Source organism: Serinus canaria, chromosome Z (genome assembly GCF_022539315.1).
Source record: "Serinus canaria isolate serCan28SL12 chromosome Z, serCan2020, whole genome shotgun sequence".
Taxonomy (NCBI): domain Eukaryota; kingdom Metazoa; phylum Chordata; class Aves; order Passeriformes; family Fringillidae; genus Serinus; species Serinus canaria.
This window is the reverse complement of record NC_066343.1, coordinates 28,191,336-28,212,025: the sequence shown is the minus strand read 5'-3', so window position 1 is coordinate 28,212,025 and position 20,690 is coordinate 28,191,336.

Genomic DNA, 20,690 nt, shown 5'->3' with positions numbered 1-20,690 from the left:
GGTGTGACACAAAGGTCTTATCACAGGTGTTTTGGAATAAATGAATTGAATCCTGTGGTGGGGTGACCCTGGCTGGACGCCAGGTGTCCACCAAAGCTGCTCTGTCACTGCCCTCCTTAGCTGGGCATCCGAGAGAAAATATAGTGAAAGATTCATGGATCAAGACAGGAAGATCTCATTCACTGATTACCAACACAAACAAAACAGACTCAAGAAATGAACTGAATTTCTTACCAATGGTAAGAGTAGGATAAAGAGATGTAAATATAATTTTTATAAACCTTTCCCCCCACCCTTCCCTTCTTCATGGGTTAAGGAGATGGGGAAGGGGGGCTGCAGTCAGTTCATCATGTGATGTCTCTGCCACTTCCCCCTGAGTGGGATGGCTTCTCACACTGTTCCCCTGCTCCAGCACAAGGTTCCTCCAATGGGAGATAGTCTTCCATGAGCTGCTTCAAAGTGCATCCTTCCCAAGCACTGAAATTCTTAATGAACTGCTCCAGCATGGTTCCCTTCCATAGGGTGCAGTCCTTCCAGAGCAGATCACTCCAGCAGGGTTCCCCTGTGGACCTCATGTCCTACCAGTAAACCTGCTCCAATGTGGTCCTCTCTTCACAGGGCCACGAGTGCTCCCAGGAGCTTGCTCCAGTGCAGACTGTGCACAGCATCACATCCTACTTTGGGTGCCCTCTTGCTGTGGTCTGGTGTCCTCTGTGGGCTGCAAGGGCACAGCTACCTCACCATGACCTTCATCCCAGGCTGTGGGGGAATCTGTTCTGTGCCAGGAACACCTCCTCTCCTTCTTTCACTGACCTTGGTGTCTGCAGGGATGTTTTTCTCAGGCCTTCTCACTCCCCTCTTCTCTGTCTGGAGATGTTGTTGTGCCTTAACTTTTCCTCCCTTCTTAAATCTGTTATAGTAGAGTTACCTCCACTGTGGCTGACTGGCTCAGCCGTGGCCAGTGGCAGGACTGGCTGGAAGCTGACTGTTACTGGCTCCATTGGACCACCTGGCAGAAACTTTTTGCAGCTTCTCACCGTAATCTTCTCTACAGTGTGTGTGTGAGTGTGTATGTGTGTGTGTATGTGTGCACTCATGTGTGAACCTTCCGTTGTTTTAGGCTTTTACAGTCTAAGTTCTTCACCTTATTATTGTATTGACAGTTATACATGGGTAAATGGAATATAGTCTCATTTAAGGCATTTGCTTTTCAATGCAGTTATATGTTTAATAAGATTTTCAGGGTATATAAGACAGTGCAGTTGTAGATTTAACTAAAACCTTCTTTATCTTTTCTGGGCTTTTAATATCTTGCAATAATTAAAGCACATTTAATGCTTAGTAGTAAGACTTGAAAAGTTATACTAAATTAAGAAATTCTTATTTATTAGCTGACATATTTGGCATAAATGTTTAATGTGTTTTGATGTAGATACTTCATTGACAGTGAAGTGGTTTTTTTAGGTATAGGACAGCATAACAGGGAATACAAACCAACCCTTGTTCACTGCAGTCTTCAGGCAGGTAGAATTTGCGGAAGAAGGAGCAGTGTGAAAAAAACCCCATCAAAACAAAAACAAACCATGGACACCTCCCAGGATTTCAGAAGAAATTATTTCAGGAGAAAAATCATGCTTATGTGAAATTTGGATGCTGGAGTAAACTTCGCCAAAGACAAGTTAGACAGCAGATAACTAGCAAGAAGGTAAAGGATATATGTTTGGTTAATAATCCCATCTCTGAACTCCTAAGGATAACACCTCCCCGTGTGCATAGTATATTAAATTATTGTGTCTATAAAACACACACACACACACACACACACACACACACACACACACACTCTCACACACACACACTCCATCCTATTCTATACTCAATTTATTAACAATTCCAAAGCATTTGTCAAATCACTGTCTAAAATTTCATGAAATTAAAACACCACCATAAATATTTCACAAGTTTTAATTAATTTTCCTTATGCCAGACAAAATGATAAGCTTCCTTTTCCAAAGAAAAATGATTGCTGCATTCCTGCTCTAGTTCTTTTATAATCCTACTTTGTTGCTTTCACTCAGGCCCTTTGGGAAAGCTTGAGTTATGAAGCAGGTCTTATAAAATAATCTAAAGATTATAAGGTGATGACTTTTCTTAGATCTATTTCTGGAAGATATTTCAGAGTCTTGGACCTATGCTTAGTGGTTAAGTGTCGTGCACTTGTTGATCACAGCAGTAACGGCCACAGATGAAAGCCTTGAATCTGTGCCAAAGCAGCACACTGCAACAACTGGCAGCTACAGTCTGTGAGAAATAAAACAAAAACCAGATTTTTGGAAAGCCCTTCATATGTTTCCCAAACAGTTCCTTTTCCAGAGTATAAAGAATTTATTTAAGAAAGTTTGCTTCCTTAACTTTTGAGAAACTCACCATCCATCACTATCACCCAAAGACACATGAAATACTGCTATTCAAAATGTGACAACTTCTTCACTCACCGGAACAATAAGGTCATGCATTTTTTCCAATCACAATGAAAAATGCAGTTCATCCAGTTTTCTTTTTTCATTAATTTTTGTTTTGGGTGGGATTTTGGCACAGTCTTCAGCCAAGCAGCCAAGACCTCTTCTTTTCCTTTACTTTGGAGACCTCAGTATCAGAGTGTTCTGTACACAGAAAAATGCCTGTCTCCATCCTCTGCCTCATTAATTTTGGTTTCACAGCTTCCTAATGAGCCAGATAGATCCACAGAATCAAAGAATTGCCTGAGTTGCAAGGTACTTTAAAGATCATCTAGCTCCTACAACCCTTCCATGGACAGGGACACCTCTGAGTATGCAAAGCCCACCCTGACCTTGAACACTTCTAGGGATGGGCATCCACAACTTCGCTGAGTAATTGCTCTGGTGCCTCACCCCCCTCACAGTAAAGAATTTCTTCCATTCCCCCTCATCCTGTCACTATATACTCTTGCATATAGAGTCTCTCTTCATCTCCTTTGTAGGCTCCCTTCAGAAATCTAATTTACTAATTCTGCAGAAAAACTTCATTGGTGCTAAATTAAGGTGGACAAAGGAGAATAACACCATGAAATAGTGAGCTGGGAAATCCCTAAATGAAATGCTTACAACCTCTAGCATTGCATCATAAGTGCAAATTAATTACCACATTATAGAGTAACTGGAGGGTAAGATTTATGAGTATATATTATACCCACTATAGAATTTAGCATACATTATTACATTCTCTGAAAAAAGTTGTGTGGAACATTAGTCAATGCAATCTCATGTGATATGCAGTCTGCACTGCTGGTTTTCACTACAGTCTTTATCTGTGCTATGATCCACCCCAGAAGGTGAGGGTAACTAACTCATGTTCTTTTTAATAGATCCCTTGGAGCAGATTAGAGTGAAACAACACTGAAAACCCAGCAGATATACGCACACATATATATATGTATAAATAATAAAAAGTATGTGCATATGTATATGTGAGTGTGTATCTATGTATATAAATGTAAGTTCTATTTTAGAATCATTTAGTTGTAATAGAAAGGAGGTTATAGTTGGTTATTATTATCTTAGTAATATAACAATTTAAAAGCATAAACACATCGCTTCTATAAGGAAAAAAGAAAAAATAAGAAATACAATAAAGAAAGAACAAATAAGAAGAAAAGAAAAGAAGAAAAACGAAGAAAAGGAAAGAAAGACATAGAAAACAAGAAAGAAGAACGCACGAAGAAAGAAGACAGAACGAAAGAAAGAAACAGAAAGAAAGAAAGAGCAGAAAGAAAGAACCTAAAGAAGAAGAAAGACAGAAACGAAGATAAGACAAGAAAGTAAAGAAAGAAAGAAAGAAAGAGAAAGAAAGAACAGAAAGAACGCGAATGAGAAAGAAAGAAGAAATCACCACTTGTGACAGATTTGACCACAGATTTGACTTGTGACTGCTCCACTGGCTGAAGTCGTGGTCACAGTCTTGATCTGTCAGGAGTGGGGAATGCCCAGGAATTCAATGGCTTAATGTTGGAATGACCAGGTACTGCCCTTTGAGTGGGTGGGAGTTTTACACCTGATGGAACACTGTGGATAATGCTTAGTTGCTTAGTGGAAGGCCCCAAGTACGAGCCTGGGGGCACTTTGGGGGTCTTTGGTGGTATATGACACCTTCTAAAACCAGACAGCTACCTCACATATCAGTGTAGTTGAGTGAGTTTGCCCCACCAGAAGGGATGAACACCCTCAGGCCTATGTATGAAAGTCCCAGTACCTCCCTGGGGAGATTCACACCTGAGCCAGTTGTGTAAGGGAGGACATTGGTGTGATCAAAAGCACTGTGGTGCCTCAGCAGGGACTGCTTTGCTTTTTATTTGCTTTCTCCCATAGCTGAATCAAAACCCAGCTTGTGTCCTCCAGTGGTGGGTGTTCAGCTGATCTGTCTGATCAGAACTTTCACCACCACACAAAAAACTCTCCTCCTCCCCTTCTTTTGGAGGGAGGGGGTGCAAACCTGTCCTCAGCAAAGCACCCACTGCTTTTGTACACTGCCAGTTGTTTGAGTCATTAGTCATGAATGTTTCAGTTTATCGCAACCTGTAGTCTTAATTAAGTTCAGACCTGCTCTGCTCATTTGGACTCTGCAGTTTTCCATGTTATGAAACTTTGAATCCTGGGTCTAGATTAATTTTGGCCCATGGGCTTCTACTGGCTTTCATAAGTCATTCAGCTTACCGAAAAATGTATTCATGTCTTCTCTTCCCCCAAGGACCCGTTGGTAGTTACATTTTAATTCACATGGGAAATTAAAGTCTTTAAACAGCAGAGTGTGAACTACTGAAATTCCTCCAAAGAGGAAGCTTTACAAGAGCTGACACTGTTAGTTACTTGAGAATTGGTTTACGTATTGCTTATTTCTAAGGGACAAAACCCTTTCTCTTGTGTGAGCCTCTCCATAGATGATAAGGGCTTTTTCATGCAGAAACTGAGTCTTATGGATGCCCACACAATCACACATGGAAGCTATCTTTTTTCTGCTAATTCCTGTCTGCTGCAGTGAATTCTAATTTCTGATTGTCCACATAATTATCTATTTCCCAGGGAACATATGAAACACATTATTTTTTTTTTTTTTTGGTAAGAAAAACAAGTCCAGAGGCATTTTATTCTGAAGAAGAAATACAATGGTTAAAAATAGGACAAGAAATTTCCAAAACATATGTAAATCAAAATCTTCAACTGGATCTTAACAGCACCTTACGCAGTTTGTTTGTTTTTGTAGAGCAGGAATCCTGAGTCTGAACTGCACCATTAGGCTCATAAAACAACGTGGCAGTATGAAAAGTCTGGGTCTGGAAACCATGATAAGGACAGATAGGGAATTCAAAAATACTGTCTTGAGTCCCATGATGAACAAGTGGTTTTTCATTTGTTTGCTTGTTTGCTTGGATTTTCTTTTGTTCTGCTTTGTTTTTATGTTGTACAGTTTAGACAGTTGGTTCAAACTGTCAAGTTATTTTTCTTTCTGGTGTGAAATCCTTATCTTAATGTATCTTGATGTATCTGTGAGGACTGTCTTGAGCCGCAATAAGGTGCTATTGTGGCTGGATTATCTAGGTGGTGGGACTGGGGAAGACCAGGCTCAGTAGACATCTTGCCAATGTAAATAAACACCTGAAGAGATAAAACAAAGAGGACAGAGTCAGGCTTCTTCCAGCAGTGTGCAGCAGCAGAAGAAGAGGCAATGGGAATAAACTGAAACAAAGGAGCTTTCATCTGGACACCAGGGCACCTTTTGAACTTTGAGGATGATGGAACACTGGCACAGGTTGCTCAGAGAAATAGTGGACTCTCCATCTTTTGAGATATCAAAATGTGGTCTTGGTAGTTTTTTTGAGTCTTGGATGGGAGGATTGTGCAAGGTAAACTTCAATGATTGCTTCCAACCTCAAGTATTCAATGATCTTCTGTAATGGAAAGAGAATCAACCCTGGGGTCTCTGGGGTCTGAGTAGAGTATCCTCCAGGCCAAAGCATCATACCAGAAAGAAAGCACACTGATAATTTTTTCTTTTTTTTTTTTTTTTTAACCCTTTCTTTCAGTTTAGGCATCTTTTGCCAGTCTGTACAGAGCTCACAAAAGGAATAGTTCAGTTTACTTTCATTTCAGAGCTGTTGTCAGTTTTGGTTTTCATTGTCCCCCCAGCTGTAGAAATGCCTACATGTGTATATCTTCTTCATGACTTGCATGCCCCAGCTTATGTTTAGAAAATGGGACATCCAGTTTCAAATCTGGGGTGAAAAAGAGGACAGTGTTGAAATTATCTCTTTGTGCTTCCCTGTTCCTTATTACTGTAAGCTAAGCATGAAAAATCTTCTCTTTATGAACTAGTGGGAATTAATATTATGTAGTTCATATGCATTGGTGATTTCTATAGCTTATCTCATTTATTAATGTCAAGAAACAAAAAATAGTTTGCCAGTAGAATTCTTGGAGGGCTGAAAGCTGCCAGTCTTACCAGTACCTCCCAAATACTTTTGGAAGTTGATAAATATTTTTTTTTTGTTTCTTATACTGACAAGATAATGCAGTGAATGTAAAGGAAAGGATAAGAATCAGAAGCCTGAATACAATTAAAAATTTCTCTCAGCCTTACTGTTTGAGAAACACCAACTGGTTTGGTTGGCTCTAGTTTTCTTTCCAGTGTCTAAGTATTCTTTGCTCAGTCCACTAATTCATTGACAGGTTTCATTAAAATTGGACAGAGATAAGTACATCACAAAGATAAGCAAATTTTTATGTGTAACTAGGAAGCAAAACTGTGGGAAGTGAACTAAGACATTTCAATGGTAGGAAAAGCAGTACTGTGTCTCCCCTCATTTTAAAACCAGAAAAAATATCCAAACACAGCTATTGCTTCAGTCAGAGCCAGCAACAGAATAAGAGACATAAGCCTATAGATGAAATGTTTATGCGTGTTTTGGTCCCCACAATATTATTTGTGGAGTACAAGGCTAAGTCAAAATCCATCATTTCAAGCACTTAAAAAAAAATCAAACCAAACCCAAACAAAAACTAAACAAAAAACCTGATCTGCCTCAAAAAAAAATCAAACCAAACCCAAACAAAAACTAAACAAAAAACCTGATCTGCCTCACTCTCCCCCCCTTTGCAAAGCAAAGAAAAACCCCCGCCCCAAAAAAAGCAAACCCCAAAGCAGAAAAATAAACCCACCAATGATCTGACTCTTACTTTGGGAGACTTTAAATACTTTTTGTGTTTTGAACAGAAATTTGGATTTTAGCAGTCAGAGGAAGTTCACAGAAATTATTGCAAAACATTTACTGAAGGAATTTATGAAATAGCAGGATGAGAGTGAGCACAACTGACCTGGATCAGCTGAAGGCTGGAGAAAGAGGGGCTTATGGGGCAGGGGCCTTGTGACAGGAATCTAGGCAGGAAAACTGCCACTTATAACTAAAGGAAGGAGAGAGAGAAGGATGAAGGAAACCTGGATCAAAGAGAACTTGAATACTGGTGAAGTAGCTGTGAAATTGAACCACGGCTTATTTTTATTCTGGCTTTTCAGGAGTTTGATTTGTTCCCTTTCCTAATATTTTAAAAGTTATGTTTGGGGTTCCAGAAGGCAAAGACTAATGGAGAACTGTTTAAAAGTATGTGTGTACACAAATTGCTGTGGTTCATCCTATATACTGAAATACTTAATTCATAAACCAAAATTTTAAATAACACCTGGCAGCTGTTCAGGGACACTCTAATACACTGTGTGCTTGTGTACTGCATTAAAAGATATTTTTATTCTCTTTCCTTATTTTTCTTAAAAATAATAATATCAAAATGATTTTTTAATTTGAAAGAAGCCTTCCTGCAAGAGGCCTTTGAAATCTTCTTTAGAGTAAAATGGTGCCCCAAACTGAATATGCATGCACCAAAATGAAATAATTTGTGTGCCCAAATCAGAACATATGAGCATGGACTGTAGATGACACAGTATCGCTTGATTCAAGCCTAATTTTTGCATTAAGTTTTGATGTTTTGGAATGAATTCCATGTAGTACATAGGGATTGCAATTATACTACTTTTAGAGTTAGAGGTAAGCTTATTTTAGCATCACTTCACTTGTGGAACATCAGTCAGTAACACAGAGTTACTGTGTTTATCACACAGAACTCACAGTACAGTTTCCTCTGGACTCCTCAAGCCCCATGTCTGGTGAATGCCCCAGCACAAAAGGCCTGAGTGCAAGTCAACCATGACCTCAGTTCATTGGGGTTTTTTCCAGTCAGTTCTTTGTATATACACTGCAGAAACAGTACAACAGGTAAGAAGGACTGTGATATTTTAGATCCTTGTCAGTCCTAGTGAACTGCAGAAGATTGTTGGCTTTTATAGTAACTTTAGATTCCTGTGCTATTCTGGAAAAATGATGTTGGTAAAATCATGAGGGATTTCTCTTTAAATTTTATTACTATTCTGTCATCTGTGTTCTGCCTTTTTTTATGCTGTATCCCTCAGGCAATAAATACTAATGCTGTTTTAAACCAAGATAAGAAAATCATTCCATGAGTTATTTTTCCATCTGCTGTCTTGTGTGCCTATTCAAGAAGTTAAAACTTGTCCCAGGACTTTACTTTTTGGTGTGATTAACTACAGAAATTAATGATTGGCCAGGTTATTTAAGGAAAAACTCTTCAAGTGGCGTGTTATTTATATATGTCTGGAAATATTTGGTATACCATTTGACTGCAAGCATGTTACATTACAGGTGTCATGAAAGATTTAATTACAAATTTCACTTATATATAAAACCAAATTATGCCACTAGTTGCTTACAACTTTTTTTCTTTCCTGAAGAACTTGCTAATATTTTTCCTGAAGCAAGTTTGATGAGGCTTTGGTCAACCTGACCAAGAGAGGTGTCCCTGCTCATGGCAAGGGAGTTTCAACATGCCAACCTTCAACCTACAAAATCGAACTAAAGAAAACCCACCAAACCCTCCTATTATGCAGCAACTCTCTACTTTGTGCTAATGAATATTATTTAAAATTAATTCAATGAGATTTGAAAATGCACTTAGGTGAATTCTGACCCTTGAAAACTTACTAATGCCTGTTCTACTCATGGTGCTAATGGTCATGTCGTGCTGGCCTGAACAGTTCTCTGGTGTAATGACTGGTTGGCAATCCTTTTCGCCTCTGAGCCTTTCCCTAAAAGGAGGAACTTTGCGTGCCATTGTGATAAAACATTTTTGTGAGTGCTTTTTTATCAGACAGTATGATCTTTCAGGTTGCTTGGGGAGCCTGCCTAGATTTAGTAAGGAGATTTACCCTTTACTCCACCTTACTCTTTCTCAAGAAGCTGAAAAGGTAATGGCAAATATCTTTCTACTAAAAGAAAACATTAAGAAGAATTTTGCATAAATTTCCTTTGACATTTTCTGTCCAGATTTTAAACCCCATAATTTTACAGAGGCAGAATGATCTCTGAGTAGAAATAAAAGTCTATAATAATCTCAAAACCCATTAAATATTTAACAGTGAGATTATTTTATTTTGAAATTTATATGCAGCATTGTAACAAAGAGAAAATAATAGGGAGGTGCTCATTCCCATTTATGAGGATCATGTCCCCTTATGGAAATATTGCCATTACTAAGTGAGGAATTCATCTGTACTTCAAGCGTTACACATGTCCTTTGTCTTCCTGTGGAAGCATACTTCCGAGTATGGAATATAACAGAAAATTGAATTTCTTCTTAGCGGTAGCAAGATAAAAACTTTGATGTCTTTTGAGGGTAAGAATTTATGTCCTTTTCCTAAATACTGCAGTGCTGATGGCTTGGAACTGGTCTTGGTGCTGTGACTTCATATTAATCAACCCTGTGATTCCTGTCTTGTTTAATCAAGTACTTCATGTACAGTTTTTTGAGCTCTACTACCTTTCCACATCTTGAATCAATCAAGCGCTGACTGGCTCTTATGTTAAGCAAATTAAATTCCAGTTTCACACAGCCTTTGCTAGATTATTCTGCCATGGAAAAAATTTTATCATTTACAGAACTTGATTGAAAACACATAGTTGTGTAGCTCTAATAGCCAAAACTTATACAGTGCATAAACTAATCTCTAGGTAGAGTTTCATACATTCAAGTAGCACTTCCTTATATAAAATCATATATAAGTTTTTCAACAATTTATGTTTTGTCTATTATTGAGAAGTGTGTTTTAAAATATGCTCAGTACATTTTAGTCACTGCTAAATGGCAGCTGATATAGACAAGTGAGGATGTAAGTCTTTAATTTTTTTACTTCATTTCACTGTAGTTATTCTTTCTTCCTTTTACCCAGTAGGCAAAAATCTGAAGAGCCTGGAGAAATAAATTATGGAAAGTAGTATGATTTGAATTTATTCACGCTGTTATCTAATATACAACATTAAATTCTTTTAATATGTTTTCACTGTATTTATAAACCAAACTGTAATTGTTTAAATGCAGATTTTTTTTTTTAATACTACTGCAATTGGTATGGTAGCTAGAATAAACTTTCTGAGACGGTCCTTCTAGAAATAGACAAAATTTTTAATTTATTCTTTGGAAGCTTGGAGATATTTTTCTGAGACAAAAATCTGAAAATATAAACTCAGTTTATTTATTTAATTATTTAATTATTTATTTATTTGTCCATTAGAGTGGAGAAACTAGAAAAGAAATACAGAAAGTAAATATAAGTTGTTTATTTTGTGATTGCAAATGGTTCTGAAATACCATAGAAAAGGAGTAATGGGAAAAACATGCATTTACAGTATAACTCTTTAGGTAAGCTTCACAGAGGATTAATAGGAAAATGTTTTTAACTCATCTGCTGTTGCTCTGTTCTATCAAAGTTGTTCTATTCCCATACTCCAAGGATCTCCTGAAAAAACAACTCTTCAAGGTGGCTTTGAGCCCAAAATAATGTCTTGAGCCTTCACGATGCCAAAGGAGTTACTACATATGTAAGGACATTATCATCTTGTTAGTTAAATTTAAATTTATTATTTATGTAGCAGAAGTTTAATTAATTAAGTCATTGGCTTTCAGTCAACACATGTTTAAACTGTCTGCTCACTCCCAAAAGACCTGTGAATTGTCTAAGAATTTAATTTTTCAGAGGGGTAAGCACATAAACAAACTTTTTTATTCTTCTGTTCCCAGTTAGCGGTTCTTCCCATCTGCCTAAAATTATTTAATCAGTACCTGAATTTTGTTGAGTTTCTTAATTTTATTTTCCTTTTTTTCAGGTCTATTAACAGTGGCTACTGAAAAATATCCATTGGAAAGTCAACTCTGATTTAACAGGCTGACTCTGTTCTGTTCCATCTCCATCCCTCACTTTAACTAAGGGCATAATTTAAAAATCACTCTCCTGATCATTGTTCATCTGGAAATTTTTCTACTGCTTTTCTCAGAGTCTGGTGGTGTTTTTCTACTTTAAGGCTGTTAGTGGAGGAGTTTGAAAGAGTATTTTACTACTTGAAACAGACTGGGAACTAATATCCTGTCCTGGAGGGCATATGCCAATTGCTTTTGGAATAGTCCTTCTTCTGGGTTTTATTAGCTTACTTCAAACAATATTCCACCTGTGGGTAAGTTTAGTGAAACAATGACTATCAAACTATGTTGTACACATTTCTTCCTTTTTCTTTTCGTTCCACGAGATGGGCTGAAAAGGTGGCAATGGAATTCTTTTTCTCTCTCCTAAGACATTCAACACCCTTACAACATGGCTTTGAAGTTTTTGCAACATTGTTGTTATATCTGGGCATAAAACACGAGGTGGTTCAGCATTATAGGAATGCTTCCAGATATGACATTTCACGTCCAGAATCTACTTTGAACCTCTGCTATGAGAGCTTACCTTGAATTCCTCTGTTTCTTCCCATAGTAGGGCTTGTTGCAATTCTCTTCCTAGTACTGAGTGTTGTGGTGCGCATCCAATTTCCAGTTGTGTTATATTCCCTGTTTGTATTGTTCTCCCCATTTTGGAATGTTCCCCCCAGTTGTAATCCTAAACCTATTTTGATGGTTCAGTCCTGGTTTCCCCCTCTCCCTGAAATGGTTCCCTCCCAGTCTAAGCATACTGCCAAGCCCTTGTCTCCACCCCCGTTCCCTTAGCAACCACCCCACTTGTTACATTTTCCCCTCCTCCCGGGCCCTGTCCATCTCCCGGGGCCCTGCCCATTTCTCCAGAAACTTCTTCCTTCCTCACAGAGTGATTGGGCAAGTGCTCAGAGGCCCCTCCCTAGCTCTTGTATCATTGGTTCTCGTCTGTGTCAGTTATGTCCTATTCCCCTCCTCGGTTTCCCCCATTGGTTCCTGTACCTATGTTCCACCCCCTTTATATACTGCTGTTGCCCATTGTTCCCTGCCTTTTCCCGCCTGGATCCCCTGGAGACAATACATCTCTGGACTGCACCAGGCGAGTTAAGACCCTCTTTTCTCTCAAGCTTCTCCGCTTTTGCCGCTCCTCTCGATATTGCTGCCCTGTCGAAGGTGCTGCCCAGACGCCCCGGCGCATCAGGGTAGTGCCCCCAGCTGCTAGCTGCTGCTGTGCTCCCAGCTAGCCGGCGCCGCCTCACCCCCGCTCTCAGTGGAGTAAAGTGCACTCAACACACAGCAGCAGCGCGGCAGCTTGGCGCCCAACGTGAGGCCTGAGGAAATCGCCGGACCCCACGGCAGGAGTCAGCAGCCTCGAGAGGAGTTTCGCCTCCTTTTCATCGTCTGCCGCTTGCTCCGTGGACGTTAAGCTACCCTGTGCCGTGAGCAGACCCTGTTTTAAGGGTAGCGCTCTGGACAGGGATCGGATTGACACCTCCCGCACCCAGGAGCCGATCCGGGATCGAAGCCGTGGACTTCGGAGGTTTTTTTTCTTCCCCGCTTTCCCGCTGGTCAGGGGTGAGTAAGTCCAGCTTCCCAACTTCGGGAGTTGCCCCCCCGCCCTATCTCCCGGTTTCACCCGATGGAGTTGGAGGTTTTGCCCTGGGCTCGGTGAGGTTGGGGCTAGCGGTTGGGGTTTTTTGTTAGCGTTTTTTTCCGTTTCACTCCAAAAGTTCGTTTTTGCGGGCCAGAGATGGGTGGCAAACTCTCTGTCCCCCAGAAAAGAGTGTTTCTCCAAGTTGTGGATATCCTTGGGGGGAGGGAAGTTAATATAGTTAAGCAGGAGTATAAAGATTTAGTTATATGGTTGTTCACTCAATTTCCAGAGATCTCCCCTGATTTAGTTAATGAAATAAAATTCTGGAATTCAGTTGGAGACAAATTAGTGCAATTAGAATCTAAAGGGAGATCAAAAACCAAAAAATTAGTTTATTGGAGCTTCCAAATTATAACAGCTTTAAGAGAAAAACAGAAATTGAAGGAACAACCACCCCCCCATTCGTGTTCTCCCAACCCTCGTGTCCCAGACCGTCGTTCCAACCCTTCTCTCCCTGAGAATAGAAGAACCCTTGAGAGAGAAGCTCGCAAGAGCACCGCGCCGGCTTTCTACCACCCGCCGGGCTCTTCTCAGGGTTCCCTGATCCCCCGCCTCCAAAGTCCTGGCCAGACTTCGGAGAGCTCTCTCCAACCCCCCGATTCCTTTTCCCCTGAGTCCCCAGTTGTGCGTCCCAAAGTTAGATTTGCAGTTTCAGAGGGCAGCAGCCCGCAGACCTCTTCACAAAATGGCTCCCATGGAGCCCAAAATGGCGGCGACCACATGGCTTTTCCCGCCATCAACTTTTCTTCTTCCCATAATCCTTTTCTTTCTCCCGCCAACCCTTTCCCGGCCCCTTCCCATTTCTGTAACCCCGCCCCTAATTATGTTAATTCTCCTCCCAATCCCCCGCCTTACTACACGCCCCTTTCCCCTCCTTCTTCCCAAGCCCCGCCTTTTGCACACGCCCCTCAGGCGGAGCCAACTCCATCAACTCCACCTCCTAGCTCCGCCCTGGTTCCCACACCTGGCCCCTCCCCTTGGCTTCCGGGATCCCATGCCCTGCCTCCCAGTTCCCACGCCCCGACTTCCGGGAGTGGAGATCAAGATGATTCGAATTTTACTGTGCCATCTTTAATAACTGCAGCTCCAGTCTCTTACCAGAGAGACGGTGAAGGGCCCACCCGAGCGCAATGGACCCCATTCCCCCACTCCACCATCAAGGAGTTGTGCAAGGCTCAAAAGGGGTTTTCCCGAGAGAGCGAATACTTCCGGGGACTCCTCCGGGCCTCTATATTAGATACAAATGTAGTACCTGCCGACTTGCAGACGCTTTTTTCATGTCTCCTTAACCCCACCAAATTTTTGGTGTGGGAAGAGGCGTGGAACAAGGGGATAAGGGATATTCTTCCACAATTGTGGGAAAATACCCAGACTGCCACAACTCCTAGTGGTGAAGTTGTTTGTACCGACCTACTGGTCAGTCTTGGGAATTGGGCCTACGGAGCTGTTCAAGCCAGAGTCATCCCCCGTTTAGCGCTCCGGGAGAGTACAAAGGTAGCTGAGTGAGCTTTCCTAGCACTCTGCCCTATCACCCAGGAGCCCCCCTTTTCTAAAATTTTCCAGGGGCCAGGGGAACCATTCATTCTTTTTGTTGAGTGTCTCCACAGGGCTATTGAACAACAAGTCCAGGTGGAGAGCGCTCGACCTGAAATCCTAGTGGAATTAGTGAATGCTAAAGCTAACACACCCTGCAAAGCTGCAATCTTGAGTCTCCCGTTGGATCCACCACCAACCATCCAGAAGATGATTGAAGTCTGCCAGCGAAAGGTCCCATCAATCCTCAGGGAGGACCCTGGAGCAAGACCACCAGCCTGCTGGGTGTCCTTCGCTGAGACGGCAGACTTCAGCAGAAACGTGATGACAGCACAACAGACACCGACGCAGAGACAGAAGCCAAGCCAAGGACAGTGCCACCTGTGTGGCGATCCAAGCCATTGGATGCCTGACTGCCCCCTGCGAAACCAATTTTACGAATTCAAGAGGAGGCAGGCAGCATCCACAGAGGGGAATGAACAACTGCCAAAAAACTAAATTATGAGCGCAACCCCTCCATGCGCAATGATACAAATATGGCGGGAAGTAACATCAATAATGGGGGGAATTCAGGGAGGGGACCCCAATCCCGCACCTCAAAACTGACCACTTCAGCAGACAGGACCTTCACACTTAACTGAACTTTACCAACTATGACAACCTCTCTTTGTGCCTTCCCTTTCAGGTTGCGCCTCATAGAATCTCTTATCATCGTAGACTCCCTGCACAAGCCTGCAATGGTCGAGTTTCAAGCACCAGGTACCTGACACCAACTCGGGTGTAAGTGGGTTGTCGTAGGAGACACAAAATTCACTCCCCCGGAAATTTCCATCATCCTGGGAGTGCTGCCGACACTCACTGACAAATTCAGCATGTGTATTCATCCACCTGCCGTTTTGCCCAAGGGTCAAATCATTGCACAAGTGATACTGATTTTTACATCTTTAATTGAACTGTGTGAGCACATCAAACATATCACCACCTACATTCAATGTCAATTGGGTTCAGACTTTAGGTCTTGAGAAACCCCGGCTCACCTGCAAACTTACAAAAAATAGGCAATTGACAAAAGTGAATGGGATGCTTGACACGGGAGCAGATGTGACGATCATTCCCACAAGGGAATGGCCGTCACAATGGGAATTGCAAAGCGCTGCCAGGCGAATCCAGGGCGTAGGGGGTTTCCAATTAGCTAAACAATCAACAAGTATGGTGCAAATTACGGGGCCAGGTGAGCAATTAACTTCTATTCACCCATTCGTTTTAGATTATGCGGAACCCCTGTGGGGGAGAGATGTTTTAGCCCAATGGGGAGCTACAATTAACCTGCCCAAAGCTCCTCAAATTTTTCAGTAGTGGCCACTGAAGAGCGCCCTACCCACAAATTGACTTGGAAATCAGACAAACCTATTTGGGTAGAACAGTGGCCACTCAATAAACAAAAACTAAAGGCGCTCACAGAGCTCGTGGAAGAGCAACTGATAAAAGGTAACATCATAGAATCCATGTCACCGTGGGATTCCCCCGTCTTTGTTATCAAAAAATCAAACAAATACAAATGGCAACCCCTCCACGACCTCCGCCAAATTAACAACATTATTGAAGATATGGGCACTCTCCAACCAGGGATGCCATCCCCGACCATGCTCCCCCAAAATTAGAATTTGGCCGTTTTAGACATTAAAGATTGCTTCTTCCAAATTCCCCTTGACTCAGACGATGCTCAGCGCTTCGCCTTCATGGTTCTCACCATCAACCGTGAAGCCCCAGGGAAGAGGTACCACTGGAGAGTCTTGCCGCAAGGCATGAAAAATTCGCCTGTGATTTGCCAGCGGTATGTCTCTTCCTTGCTGTCCCCCGTTCGTGTGGCAGCAAAGAACACCATCATACTTCATTACATCGATGACATTCTAATTTGTGCTCCTGACGATGACACACTTACCCACTCTCTTGCCCTGACAACCAATGAGTTGATTTCTGCAGGGTTCGAGCTTCAAGAAAGTAAAATTCAAAAGATGCCACCCTGGAAATACCTTGGTCTCGAAATCTCTAAGCGGACCATTGTTCTGCAAAAATTGGCAATTAACACTAAAGTGTCCACTTTGGCAGATGCCCAACAGCTGTGTGGAGCTTTGAATTGGGTAAGAGCTTGGCTAGGCATCCCTACAGAAGACCTAGCCCCCTTTTTCAATCTTTTGAACGGGGGGGAAGAACTTGGTTCTCTAAGGACCCTTACCCCAAAAGCCGCCACAGCCTTAGAAAAGGTACAAAAAACAATCTCACAGAGACAGGCACATTGATACCACCCAGATCTGCCTTTTAAGTTTATCATCTTAGGATCACTGCCGCACCTCCATGGTTTGATTTTCCAGTGGGATGAAGCAACAAAAATATCCCAGGACCCTGGCTTGAGGGACCCTCTCTTGATTATAGAGTGGGTGTTCCTCAGCCACCACAGGTCCAAAAGGATAACACGGCCACAAGAACTGATGGCTGAGCTGATTCGGAAGGCTCGCTTCCAGATCCGGGAACTGGCCGGTGACGACTTTACATGCATACACATGCCAATTCAATTGAAATCGGGCCAACTAACCAAGGCCATGCTGGAACATCTCCTCATGGAGAATGAAGCTCTCCAATTCGCTCTGGATTCCTACACCGGACAAATTTCGATTCACAAACCAGCCCACAAATTGTTCAATCAGGATGGTCAATTTAAATTATTTCTAAAAAGAATTCAGAGCCGGAAGCCCTTAAAGGCTTTGACAATATTCACTGACGCGTCCGGAGCATCCCACAAGTCTGTGGCCACTTGGAGGGATCCTCAGACTCAGCAATGGGAGATCGATGCCGCTATAGTTGAGGGATCACCTCAAATTGCTGAGTTGGCCGCCGTCGTCAGAGTCTTTAAAAAGTTCTCCGAGCCCTTCAATTTGGTGACCGATTCGGCGTATGTAGCCGGTGTAGTGTCCAGAGCGGAGAACGCAGTTCTCCAGGAAGTTTCCAACATGGCCCTCTTCAAATTGCTCTCGAGACTTGTAGAGCTGGTCTCCCGTCGAGAGCAACCATTTTATGTGTAGCATGTGAGGTCCCACACCGACCTCCCGGGGTTCATCGCAGAAGGGAATCGGAGTACCGATGCCCTGGCTGCCCCTGTTGAAATGGCCCCGCTCCCTGATGCCTTCCAGCAAGCAAAACTCAGCCACCAGCTGTTCCATCAGAACGCGCCCGGCCTGGTCCGTCAATTCCAACTGACTAGGGACCAGACAAAGGCAATTGTGGCCACATGCCCACAGTGCCAGTCCTTCCAACTCGCTGCCATCAATGCTGGCGCTAACCCAAGGGGGCTCCACAGCTGTGAGATCCGGCAAATGGACGTCACCCACATCCTGTCCTTCAGCAGATTCAAATATGTGCATGCCTCTGTCGATACCTTTTCTGGGGCTGTCTACGCTTCTGCCCACACAGGAGAGAAGGCTGCAGATGTCAAAAAGCATCTGTTGCTGGTTTTCTCCGTGTTGGGCATCCCTAAAGAAATAAAAACGGACAACGGGCCAAGGTACACCTCCAGGGAGTTCCGAAGCTTCCTGCAGGAGTGGGGAGTAAGTCATAAGACTGGCATCCCTTACTCCCCAACAGGGCAAGCCGTGGTTGAATGGGCCCACCAGAGCCTCAAACGAACCCTGGCACACCAAAATGGGGCAGTGAAGGTGGAGTCCCCTCAGATCCGACTTGCCAGAGCCTTGTTTACAATCAATTTTCTTAACTGCAGCTTTGAGTGCCTGAACCCGCCCATCACGAGGCATTTTAACAACCAGAGACCAACCCAATTTAAGGACAAACCACCCGTCCTAATTAAGGACCCAGAAACCTGGAAAACTGAAGGGTCCTTTGACCTAGTGACATGGGGTTGTGGATACGCTTGCGTGTCCACCCCCACCGGGTTCAAATGGGTCCCTTCAAAGTGGGTCAGACCTTTTCTTCCAGGAAAAGCACACAAATCCAACACCTCGCCCCAAGTGACCCAATCCGCCTTGAGGCGAAAACGGAAAGTCCATGTTGTGTCTGGTGCCCCCCAGGCTGAACCATCCACCTCAGAACCCTCAGTCCTAACATATTTCCTTCATCTATTTCAGTTGGAACCCGACTTTTAATTCTAAGCATAGTTTTTTGCCTCACCTACCTGGTTGACACCTGGCCAACTGGGGGATTTCTGAGTGGGTGAGCTCCTTGTTAAAGACTGTTATCCTCATTATTTTTGTTCTCCTATGTGTTATCCTGGAGTTTTCTATTATTTATAAATTACTACTTCGCCTTTTGTTCGCCACCACGCCGCAAGTCAATCATGCAACAGTGTCCCCTTCTGCTAATCTTCAACAAGACTCACCTTATGAAGAGATGCAACCTTCTACGACTACAACTGCCTCACAATGGTTTTCAACTCGGAGCCCTTCCAATGAGCTTCAAGAACAAGTATCGACTAGTTCTGAAACTAGCCTTTAAAAACTTATTTCTTTTATTTGTTTTTCTAAACAAAAAAGGGTGAGATGTTGTGGTGCGCATCCAATTTCCAGTTGTGTTATATTCCCTGTTTGTACTGTTCTCCCCATTTTGGAATGTTCCCTCCAGTTGTAATCCTAAACCTATTTTGATGGTTCAGTCCTGGTTTCTCCCTCTCCCTGAAATGGTTCCCTCCCAGTCTAGGCATACTGCCAAGCCCTTGTCTCCACCCCCGTTCCCTTAGCAACCACCCCACTTGTTACATTTTCCCCTCCTCCCGGGCCCTGTCCATCTCCCGGGGCCCTGCCCATTTCTCCAGAAACTTCTTCCTTCCTCACAGAGTGATTGGGCAAGTGCTCAGAGGCCCCTCCCTAGCTCTTGTATCATTGGTTCTCGTCTGTGTCAGTTATGTCCTATTCCCCTCCTCGGTTTCCCCCATTGGTTCTTGTACCTATGTTCCACCCCCTTTATATATTGCTGTTGCCCATTGTTCTCTGCCTTTTCCCGCCTGGATCCCCTGGAGACAATAAAACTCTGGACTGCACCAGGCGAGTTAAGACCCTCTTTTCTCTCAAGCTTCTCCGCTTTTGCTGCTCCTCTCGATATTGCTGCCCTGTCGAAGGTGCTGCCCAGACGCCCCGGCGCATCAGGGTAGTGCCCCCAGCTGCTAGCTGCTGCTGTGCTCTCAGCTAGCCGGCGCCGCCTCACCCCCGCTCTCAGTGGAGTAAAGTGCACTCAACGCAGCAGTGCGGCAACTGAGCATAAATATCTTCACTGATTTTGGAAAATTTTTTGAAGTACTTGAAAACAGGCACCTGATTATGCTTCTGCATAGAGATCCAAAGAGCTGTATTTAAAATTGTAAATGTCAAATTTAATACAAATTAATTTTGATATATTTGCTGAAAAAGAAAACCCAAAAACAGCTTTGTTTATTATAGATAATTCTGATGATTGTCTCTTTTAGTGTCCCTCTCACTCACCCATTTCTCTGTGGGCTGTCTAGTGGTTCTCACTGAAAGGCAGTGGTGCTGCTATCAGTGTAGTAGGAAGGATGGGCCTAGCAGGGTGCAAGGCAGAGCTCTAGACTATCTCTCTATAAATATAACTACACCACTGAAATTCTTTAGATTTCTTTAGCATTGCAGACTGCATTTAACTTTACTTAGAGTTCTTTCTTAAGTATCTTCATCAGCTGTACCATGTGTGACATTTCACAAGTGCCTCGTCTCCTTCAGACACAGCACACTGAAATATGTATAGGAGTAATAGAAAATGACTAGATTCAAATGCTCACCTGAGTGTTTGCCTAATACTTGCTACTGCAAAAGCAGGCTGGAATAGAGAATAAAACTTTATAAATTTACTCTGGTTCAAATTCCAGTATGAACAGCAAATAGGCATAAATGACTCATCAGTAGTGACTGCAGTGTGGACTACAACAAATAAGAAACAAAGGACTTTTGTCTTGAAAAAGGAATAGTTATTAAATAAATCAAATTTGTTTATTACATGTTCTTTCAGCTCTATTTTATTGGTACTTACATAATTTTTTTTTCAACTTGGATTCTAAAAGATATTAGATTGACTACTATTCAGCTCTAAAATTCTATCACATCTTAATA